The 11,107-nt window shown below is 36.9% G+C and overlaps 1 non-coding gene across 1 annotated transcript; it reads left to right on the top strand.

The window, feature by feature from the left end:
- Nucleotides 1-2,728: 2,728 nt before the first annotated feature.
- On the top strand, nt 2,729-2,832 carry LOC113592765 (U6 spliceosomal RNA). The gene has a single exon (XR_003412725.1). It is a non-coding gene; the product is annotated as a U6 spliceosomal RNA (small nuclear RNA).
- Nucleotides 2,833-11,107: the final 8,275 nt, after the last annotated feature.

Raw genomic sequence — 11,107 nt, 5'->3', positions numbered from 1 at the left:
GGAAGAACACATTGATAAATTCTCATGACATATCCTATAGCCCATTGCAGTACAAACAGGGCAGTCTGTCAAGCTTTTATATGAAATCTGATACCACCAGCCAATACCAACAAAACTCTGATTTTCAGCTTGTCCTGTCCTGGCTGTTAAAAGTGGAAGAATTGTGTTGATGTAGCATTTTCTGCCTCCTATTCCTTCCAAGAGCTGGGACATCTTCAAAGAAATAGATGTGTATATATTGGGGTATTTCATTACACTCCCTTGGAATAAAATGGGCTCTGTTTTCTGGAGGTCTACTTACTGACAGATTAAATTCCATATCCATTTGACTTTATTTTCCTTTAAAATCAATCATTCTGTATTTGGTCTCTTCTCTAAATTGCAGAAGCAGATTAATGCTTCAATTACCTATATTAGTAATTGAATGACTCTGATGGCAAGCCTCAGAGACATATTGATTTCTCAACCTTTCTAAATAAATACTCCCCTCACCAGTCTCAAGGAAATAGCCACCTTTTGCCCTAGACATTTCATAACAAAGTGGTTTCTTAGCAAAGAATTAAGGAAGGCCACGTGGGTATTCACTGATACTAGACTTCCCTTGCTAAAATATTTTTTTCCCCTTTGTTACCCTTATAGTCCCTCCATTTTTCAGGTTATACAAACCTCACAGTCTGTTCCCTGCCATTTTAGACCCATTAAGATATTCTTTTCTTCCCTGCTTCTACCTTTCCATTTAGAGCTTGTGTACTTAGGCAAAAGATGGAACTTATTATTTCACACCAAGATGTAAATATGTCTAATAAGTAAGATGACTGTGTGTGTGTGCATGTGTGTGTGTATATATATATACATATATATATATATATGCTAAATAAGGGCCTTTTTGAGATTAAATTGGGGCATTAAATGGGGGCAAATGGGATGCTTGGTCTAGAGGCATAAAGTGACACTGTCTAGGAAAATTGGACATATGATCAATCTACTGATAAAACTTAATGTGATACTTTTCTCCAAGGTAAAAGAAAGTTTAGTAGGGAAAAAGCTTAAGTAGAACAAATAATTTCTAATCACTAAATTTCAAATAGCAAGCATTATGTACAGGATGTTTGATAACCATGGGAGGTCGTCCTGAACTTCTAAAACAGTGTGTCTGTCTTCCATCTCAAGCCCTCCATCTTTTGAGAACACTGATAATATAGTTAGTAATAGATATAATAAAAAAGTGCTTGCATATTTTAAAGTTTTTAAAGTTTTAAACTAGTGCTTTAAAGTTTTAAACTAGTTTAATAGCTATTATCATATTACATAAGAACGCTATTGCACTTGTGCAGATTAACATCACTCCTTTTATAGATGAGAACACTTAATCAAAAGTCAAGCTTAGATTGCCATTCATTTCTTTTTTCAGTCATTCATAGAACAGAAACAAGATCAAGAGCCATACTGCGTACCTCCATTCTCCCATTTGTCAGACTTTGTGCAAGACATGAAGGTGAAGATGATGCGGTCCTTTATTTCAAGTTGCTTATTGTCTCATGGAAAGAGATGGATAGGTGTTACAGACATGACTCACTTTTTGTATCCGGTATACTTTGTATTAAAGCTTAACAACCTACTTCCACTTTAACTCTACTTATGACAGCTGCCCATGTTTTTCAATGGCTTCATATAAAGTTTCTGGAACTTTTTGACACAGCTTTGGTTGCTGTTATTAATTCCCTTTTGTTGTTTCCTGAGAAATTGGACAAGGGCTCCTTTCTATGGAGCAGGAAAATAAAGGAAGTGAGTTTCTGAATGTGTTCCTCTCTAGAAAAAATGTGACATGATGGCAGAGATTGGAAACTAGTGGTAGGTAAACTAGGTATTGATGTGATGTTTTAGGAGTATGACTCATCAAAAAGGAAGAGAGGCACAAGATGAATACAAGTTGCAACGTTAGAAGCCTGTGGATCAATACAAATTAAGTTAAATTTGGTCAAAATGTAGAGAAAACTGGGTGGTTCAGGAGTGGGCAAAAGTATTTTCAAATAATTTCAGGAAAAAAAAGTGTTGTATTTTTTAATGGTATTCAGGGAGTTAGCTTGGTTTAAGGACTTTTACAAATGCTTAATATCAACAAACCACACAGGAAAATGTAAAAAATAATCTTGGTCTTTTGTACTCAAAATAAGAACCATGGGTCAGCATCATTAGCCTCACCTAGGAGCTTGTTAGAGATACAGAATCTCAGGACTGATCCCAGAACTGTTGAATCAGAATCTGCAGTTTAACAAGGTGCCTGAGTAATCCCTACCTGCATCAAACTTTGAGGAGCACTTCGGTAATAGGATCATTTGTACTATGCATCCTCAGACCACGTTTCAAGAATTGCATGTTTTCACAAAAGCTTTGCAGTAGGTCCAACCAGGTCTGTGTAACACAGTTGTCTGAATAGGAAGGTGCTTGAATTTTGTTTTTTCTCTGACCACAAGGGATCATGGCCAATCTTCTGTTTGATGGGGGGCATGTAGGTCTGAGCTCTCTTTTACCTAATACAGCTTGCAGGGACTTTTCTGAGTGTTCACTCCCAGGGCAGGCAGCTGATGAGATGATTTTACTGTTCTAGAATGAGGGAGATTCCATCTACTTTCCTTATGTTTTTGCAGATTCGCCATGGACAACATATTAGCAAGGCCATGCTTTGGCATGGCATACAGTAAAACTTTTAATATAGGGGGTGGTGGTGGCTCCCTACGGCAGTACATATACTAACATTGGAACGAACACAGAACAGTAGCATGGTCCCTGCACAAGGATGACACGCAAATTCGTGAGGCGTTCCATATTTTTTAAAATTATTTTTCACCACGACCAAGCGGGATTAATACCTGGGATGCAGGGCTGGTTCAATATCCGCAAAACAATTAATGTGACTCATCACATCAGTAAAAGAAAGTTCAAGAACCATATGATCCTCTCAATAGATGCAGAGAAAGCATTTGACAAAATACAGCATCCTTTCTTGATAAAAACCCTCAAGAAAGTAGGGATAGAAGGAGCATACCTTGAGATCATAAGAGCCATATATGAACGACCCAACACTAATATCCTCAATGGGGAAAAACTGAGAACTTTCCCCCTAAGGTCAGGAACAAGACAGCAATGTCCATTCTCGCCACTGTTACTCAGCATAATATTGGAAGTCTTAGCCTCTGCAATCAGACAACAGAAAGAAATAAAAGGCATCCAGATCGTCCAGGAGGAGGTCAAACTTTCACTCTTTACAGATGACATCATACTCTATATGGAAAACCCAAAAGATTCCACCAAAAAACTGCTAGAATTGATTAGTGATTTCAGCAAAGTTGCAGGATATAAAATCAACGTACAGAAATCGGTTGCATTCCTATACAGCAACAATGAAGCGACAGAAAGAGAAATCAGAGAATCAATCCCACTTACAGTTGCACCAAAAACCATAAAATACCTAGGAATAAATCTAAACAAAGAGGTGAAAAATCTATACACTGAAAACTATAGAAAGCTTATGAAAGAAATTGAAGAAGACATAAAAAAATGGAAAAAAGATTCCATGCTCCTGGATAGGAAGAACAAATATTGTGAAAATGTCGATACCACCCAAAACAATCTACATATTCAATGCAATCCCTATCAAAATAACACCAGCATTCTTCACAGAGCTAGAACAAATAATCCTAAAATGTGTATGGAACCAGAAAAGACCCCGAAGAGCCAAAGCAATCTTGAAGAAGAAAACCAAAGCAGGAGGCACATTCCCAGACTTCAAGCCATCCTACAAAGGTGTAATCATCAAGACAGTATGGTACTGGCACAAGAACAGACACTCAGATCAATGGAACAGAATAGAGAACCCAGAAATGGACCCACAAATACATGGCCAACTAATCTTTGACAAAGCAGGAAAGAATATCCAATGGAATAAAGACAGTCTTTTCAGCAAGTGGTGCTGGGAAAACTGGACAGTGACATCCAGAAGAATGAACCTGGACCACTTTCTTACACCATACACAAAAATGAACTCAAAATGGATGAAAGACCTCAATGTAAGACAGGAAGCCATCAAAATCCTTAAGGAGAAAGCAGGCAAAAATCTCTTTGATCTTGCCCACAGCAACTTCTTACTCAACAGGTAGGCATGGGAAACAAAAGCAAAAATGAACTACTGGGACCTCATCAAAATAAAAAGCTTCTGCACAGCGAAGGAAATAATCAGCAAAATGAAAAGGCAACTGATGGCATGGGAGAAGATATTTGCAAATGACATATCAGATAAAGGGTTAGTATCCAAAATTTATAAAGAACTTATCAAACTCAACACCCCAAAAACAAATAATCCAGTGAAGTAATGGGCAAAAGACATGAATAGACACTTCTGCAAGGAAGACATCCAGATGGCCAACCGACACATGAAAAAATGCTCCACATCACTCATCATCAGGGAAATACAAGTCAAAAACGCAATGAGATACCACCTCACACCTGTCAGAATGGCTAACATTAACAACTCAGGCAACAACAGATGTTGGCAAGGATGCGGAGAAAGAGGATCTCTTTTGCACTGTTGGTGGGAATGCAAGCTGGTGCAACCACTCTGGAAAACAGTATGGAGGTTCCTCAAAAAACTAAAAATAGAACTACCCTATGACTCAGCAATTGCACTTCTAGGCATTTATCCAAGGGATGTGCTCTTTCGAAGGGACACATGCACCCCCATGTTTATACAGCACTATCAACAAGAGTCAAAATATGGAAAGAGCCCAAATGTCCATCAATAGATGCATGGATAAAGAAAATGTGGTGTATATATATACAATGGAGTCTTACCCGGCAATCAAAAAGAATGAAATCTTGCCATTTGCAACTATGTGGATGGAACTGGAGGGTATTATGCTAAGTGAAATTAGTCAGAGAAAGGCAAAAATCATATGACTTCACTCATATGAGGACTTTAAGAGACAAAATAGATGAACATAAGGGAAGGGAAACAAAAATAATGTAAAAACAGGGAAGGTGACAGAACAGAAGAGACTCATAAATATGGAGAACAAACAGGGTTGCTGGAGGGGTTGTGGGAGGGGAATGGGCTAAATAGGTAAGGGACATTAAGGAATCTACTCCTGAAATCATTGTTTCACTATATACTAACTGATTTGGATATAAATTTTAAAAAATAAAAAATAAAATTAAAAAAAAAGGGGTGGTGGTGGTAAAGGAACCATTTTGGTCCAGTTTTCTTGTTTGAGTGAAAAGGATATCCTTTGAGTAACCTGGCAGGTGCCAGTATTTTAAACAAATTGCTAATAAAAAGGGATGTGCGGTTGATGACTTCTTAGGACCCCACCTTTTAATGAGTCTCCAAATCTAGGATAGTGTAAAGGGAAATATTATGAAATTAGACAGTCTGGTGTTTGCTTCTCTGTTTTCACCCTATGACCTGTATGACTTCAAGCAAGTTACTTAACATCTGCATTTTCCATTTTCTCATTTATAGATGGAGATAATTATACTTACTTTAAAGAAAAGGTGTGTGATGTAATAAGATGATATATATATATATATATACACATTTATATATATGTATATACATGTGTATATATACATGTGTGTATATTTAGTTAATATATGTATACATGTATATGTAACGTACCTATGCATAATTCAGCCCTTTATAAATGTTAGATCTCCTCATTTATTGTCATCATTTCTCTAAACTGATAGAACTATAGAGGAAAAGCCATTTGAGCTGTTTATTTTCTTATTATATCCTCTCAGAAAGCACAAACATCCAGGGGAAAGAAATTGCATAAATGGAATGAATATTACATTTTAAACATGATGATATCATATATTCAAACAACAGTGATATAATCTTATTAAGCTGGGAGCCCATTATAGTACTACCTTTAAGTTCTGTGCTCTGAAAATACCTAATATGATATCTTATGAGGTCTCAAAACAGCCCCAGACACATTTGCAAAGGACACAACATTTTTTCCCTTCTGGCATCTGCCTTGAGTCTTTTCTTTCCCATGTGGGTCCCACAGACAGTGACCCTCTCTCTAGCTCTGCTTCTATCCCTGGCCACCCTGCCATATACATATATCATGCTCTTGAATTCATTTTTCCCATTATCTTTCCTCTATCAAAATAACATATCCTGTGCTTCCCTTGTATAATAGTGTTTTCACTTGTAAAGATAATAACGTAGTAAAAAATTGTTATTAATAGTAATAAAGAACACCTTTGCCTCTATCTTAACAGGTATTATGTATACATTTTAGCAGAGACTTCTGGAAGTGCTGTTTCAGCCCCCAAAAGAACAACTCGAATGCTGTCCACATTAGGTACAGTGACAAGAGATGGGAGAAGAGCCATCAAAGGAAGGCCCTGGCAGGGAAGCTTCTAGTTTTTCCTTGATCACACACTGTTAGTGTGCAGGGTTTGCCTATGTGACTTAATATTTAGTGATGCAATATTTAAATAAATTTACATCCATAATAACATCTCCTTAACACAGATTTTTACAGTACTCATAGGTGGGTACTTCCATCAAGATTTTTCTCCAGAGTAGCTGCACTAGTTTGCATTCCCACCAGCAGTGCAAGAGGGTTTCCCTTTTTCCACATCCTCGCCAACACTGTTATTTCTTCTGTTGTTAATCGTAGCTATTCTGACAGGTGTGAGGTGGTGTCTCATCATGGTTTTGATTTGTATTTCCCTGATGGTGAGAGCTGTTGGGCATCTTTTCATGTGTCTGGTAGCCATCTGGATGTCTTTTTTGGAAAATGTCTGTTTGTGTCTTCCGTTCAGTTCTTAACTGGGTTGTGTGTGATTTGGGTGTTGAGTTTGATAAGTTCTTTATAAATCTTGGATATGAACCCTTTATCAGAAATGTCATTTGCAAATATCTTCTCCCATTCTGTACTCTGGAGAACAGTGTGGAGTTTCCTCAAAAAACTAAAAATAGCGGTGCCTGGGTGGCTCAGTTGGTTAAATGTCTGACTCTTGATTTCAGCTTGGGTCATGATCTCATGGTTCGTGAGATTTAGCTCCATGTCAGGCTCTGTGCTGAAAGAGTAGAGCCTGCTTGGGATTTTCTCTCTCCCTCTCTCTCTCTACCCATTCCCTGCTCATGCATGTGCACTCTCTCTCTCTCTCAAAAACAAGCAAACAAAAAACAAACAAACAAAAAACTAAACTAAAAACAGAACTACACTATGACCCAGCAATTGCACTATTAGGTATTAACCCAAAGGATACAAAAATACAGATTTGAAGGGGGTACATGCACCCCAATGTTCATAACAGCATTATTAACTATAGCCAAACTATGGAGAGAGCTCAAATGTCCATTGACTGATGAATAAAGAAGAGGTGGTGTATATATACAATGGAATATTACTCAGCCATCAAAAAGAATGAACTCTTGCCATTTGCAATGACATGGGTGGAACTAGAATATATTATGCTAAGCAAAAAAAGTCAATCAGAGAAAGACAAATATCATATGATATCACTCATGTCGAATCTAAGGAATAAAACAGATGAACATTTGGGAAGGGGGAAAGAAAGGGAAACAAACATCAAGAGGATCTTAACAATAGAGAACAAACAGGGTTGATGGAGGGAGCTGGGTGAGAGATAAGCTAGAAGGAGGGCACTTGTGATGAGCACTGGGTGTTGTATGTAAGTGATGAATCACTGAATTCTACTTCCGAAACCAATATTGCACTGTATATTAACTAATATTGATTATAGTTAATTAATTATAGAGACAGAATCATATTGTTCAATCTTTTTTTAAAGAAGTTTGTGAAGGTAAGATAATACGGCAAATATTATACCAGAGATAATGATTATAATATACCTATGAGTTTTGTTTTCAGTTTGAAAATTCAAAGCTATAAAGGAATTGCATCTTAGAAGGATGATATAACTATTTCTGCCCCAAATATTAAACAAATAAAAATAAATAAAACATTTCTGCAAAAACTGAATAAATATATATTTTCCTATCAAATGCATAATAAAGGATGGTTCATGCAACCAGTGGGGTGGCAATCTAGTCTCATTCCATAAAAAGCAGCATTATATTCTCATTCTTAACCTGTTACTTCATTCTAATCTTGATTGACTAGGAAATGGTCTTGTACATGTCTATAGCAAGCAGTTAGTGTTTTTGGTTTTGGAACTGCTTTGAGATAAAAAGTCCCTTTGACTCTTTATGGAATTTGGACGAAACCAGTAACATAGAGTGGCAGCCACAATAATAACTCGATCCTGATTATGTGAAAACTTGAGGGTTCTGAGTTACTAATGTTCTGTAAGCAATGTCCTTAAATCTTTTTAAAGATATGTTCCTGTTGGGGCGCCTGGGTGGCTCAGTCGGTTGAGTGTCTGACTCCTGCTCAGGTTGTGATCTTGAGGTCTGTGAGTTCGAGCCCTGCATCGGGCTCTGTGCCGACAGCTCAGAGCCTGGAGCCTGTTTCGGATTCTGTGTCTCCCTTTCTCTCTGACCCTCCCCCGTTCATGCCCTAACTCTCTCTGTCTCAAAAAAATAAATGAATAAACGTTAAAAAAATTAAAAAAACAAAAGGACATGTTCCTGTTGAAACCACTACAAGGATCAATTTATCATCTGTATCTCTATAGTCTAGAATCTGTTTTTTGAATGAGTGATTCAAGTTCACCAAAGCCATCATTTTTCCTACATTATTCACCAATATACTATATATCAACTCACTCATTACTTACAGAGCAGAACTACTAGCTGGGTCTATCAAAACACTGCCAATTTTCTAATAGTTTAGACACCAAATCTTTGCACTGAGCATTGATGCTTTGTTCCCTCGGAATTGTCAAGATTGTATATCCACATAGAATGCATTTGCTAAAGTTAACTTCCCACTTACCATACTCTTCATGAGAATCCCCATCAATGAGGATTGACCCCTTAACTGAAATATCAAATATGAGATTACTGATTCATATAGAAATAAATTATTTTAGGTGGAAAACTCATAGATAGTATTGTTCTCCTCAGAACACACAAAAATTGTATCAGTTCCCTGCTTCTCAATGACTGTTGTTAAGTAGACTCAGAGGAAAAGAAGACAAACCTGCTATAAGATATAAGTTTCTGGCCAGAGGTCTTGGACAGTAATCTGAAGTCAATCTATCAAAAGAAATAAAATATATATATGGTTGTGCAGCAATTGAGACAGGTTTACGGTGAAGAATTACTAAATATGATAAAACTGATACTCTGAATTACTTCCTCGCCCCATATCAAACTGCTATTCTGGTCATAGCTTAAGTTAGGATCATTAGAAATATTGAGAGGTTGGGGTGCTACATAATCTCTAATGACTTCATGTTTAATAGATTCTCAACTCAAAAGAATGATCAAGAGGTCTTAATGCATATTTATGGGTTTAATTGTAGTTCATCCGCTCATTAACCAAACAAATGTTTGTTGACCGTATTCTGGAAAGTTAAAATCGGTGAGACAGAGCCCCTTACTTTCAGGAGCTCCCAGTCTACTGGGAGAAGTAAGTAGGTAGTCATGTGATTACAGAGTGAGACAGTTGATGTTAAAAGTTACAAAGGCCATTCGATTTCAATCAGGAAGGGGTACATCTTGGCTTTGTCATCCAAGTTATGCAAATTTGGTGAAACTCGTTGCTTTCTGAAACCCAATTTCCCCATACACAAAAGGTATAGAATAATACTGATCCAAAAAATCAGTTTTTATAAATCATGTGAAATAAGTATAAATGTCTTATACATGGAAATAATTATTTACAATGACAATAACAATATTTCTATTACTACTGGTAGTGACTTTTTTTGATTTAACTTTATTTTTTATTTTTTTTTGAAATTTACATCCAAATTAGTTAGTATATAGTGAAGCAATGATTTCAGTAGATTCCTTAATGCCCCTTACCTATTTAGCCCATCCCCCCTCCCACAACCCCTCCAGCAACCCTCAGTTTATTCTCCATGTTTATAAGTCTCTTCTGTTTTGTCACCTTCCCTGTTTTTATATTATTTTTGTTTCCATTCCCTTATGTTCATCTGTTTTGTCTCTTAAAGTCCTCATATGACTGAAGTCATATGATTTTTGTCTTTCTCTGACTGACTAATTTCACTTAGCATAAAACCCTCCAGTTCCATCCACATAGTTGCAAATGGCAAGATTTCATTCTTTTTGATTGCCGAGTAATACTCCATTGTATATATATATACCACATTTTCTTTATCCATGCATCCATCAATGGACATTTGGGCTCTTTCCATACTTTGGCTATTGTTGATAGTGCTGCTATAAACATGGGGGTGCACGTGTCCCTTCGAAACAGCACACCTGTATCCCTTGGATAGATGCCTAGTAGTGCAATTGCTGAGTGTAGTGTAGTTCTATTTTTAGTTTTTTGAGGCACCTCCATACTGTTTTCCAGAGTGGCTGCACCAGCTTGCATTCCCACCAACAATGCAAAAGAGATCCTTTTTCTCCGCATCCTCGCCAACATCTGTTGTTGCCTGAGTTGTTAATGTTAGCCATTCTGACAGGTGTAAGTAGTGACTAACCTTTTTTTAGAGTTTGAGATATATCAGCACTAAGCTAAGAACTTCACATGCACGATCTTAGTCTATGCAAACACTGGTATAAGATACTTTCTCTATTTTAACAAGGCTTAAAAAGCTTAGTTTATTTGTCCAAAGTGAGCTAGAATAACAATAATGGCCAACATATATTGAGTACTTACTAATTGGCTGGTGTTGTTTGAAAACATTAGATATCTTAATTTTCCGTGAGATAGAGTGTATTATTTTTCCCATTTTACAAATATTATAGGCTGAATTCCCCCAAAATTCATATGTTCAAGATCTAAACCCCAGTATCTTAGAATGTGACTGTATTTGGAGATGGAGTCTCTTAAGAAGTGATTAAGTTAAAATGAGGTCCTTAGGATTAGCCCTAATCCAGTTTGACTAATGTCCTTATAAGCAGAAGACATTTAGATACACAGAGAGATAACCAGGGGTTTATGCACGCAGAGAAAAGCCCATTGAAGAC

The sequence above is a fragment of the Acinonyx jubatus genome, chromosome E1 (assembly GCF_027475565.1).
Source record: "Acinonyx jubatus isolate Ajub_Pintada_27869175 chromosome E1, VMU_Ajub_asm_v1.0, whole genome shotgun sequence".
In the NCBI taxonomy this organism is placed as follows: Eukaryota; Metazoa; Chordata; class Mammalia; order Carnivora; family Felidae; genus Acinonyx; species Acinonyx jubatus.
The sequence above is the reverse complement of the archived record's forward strand: the minus strand, read 5'-3'. Positions and strand labels throughout refer to the sequence as shown.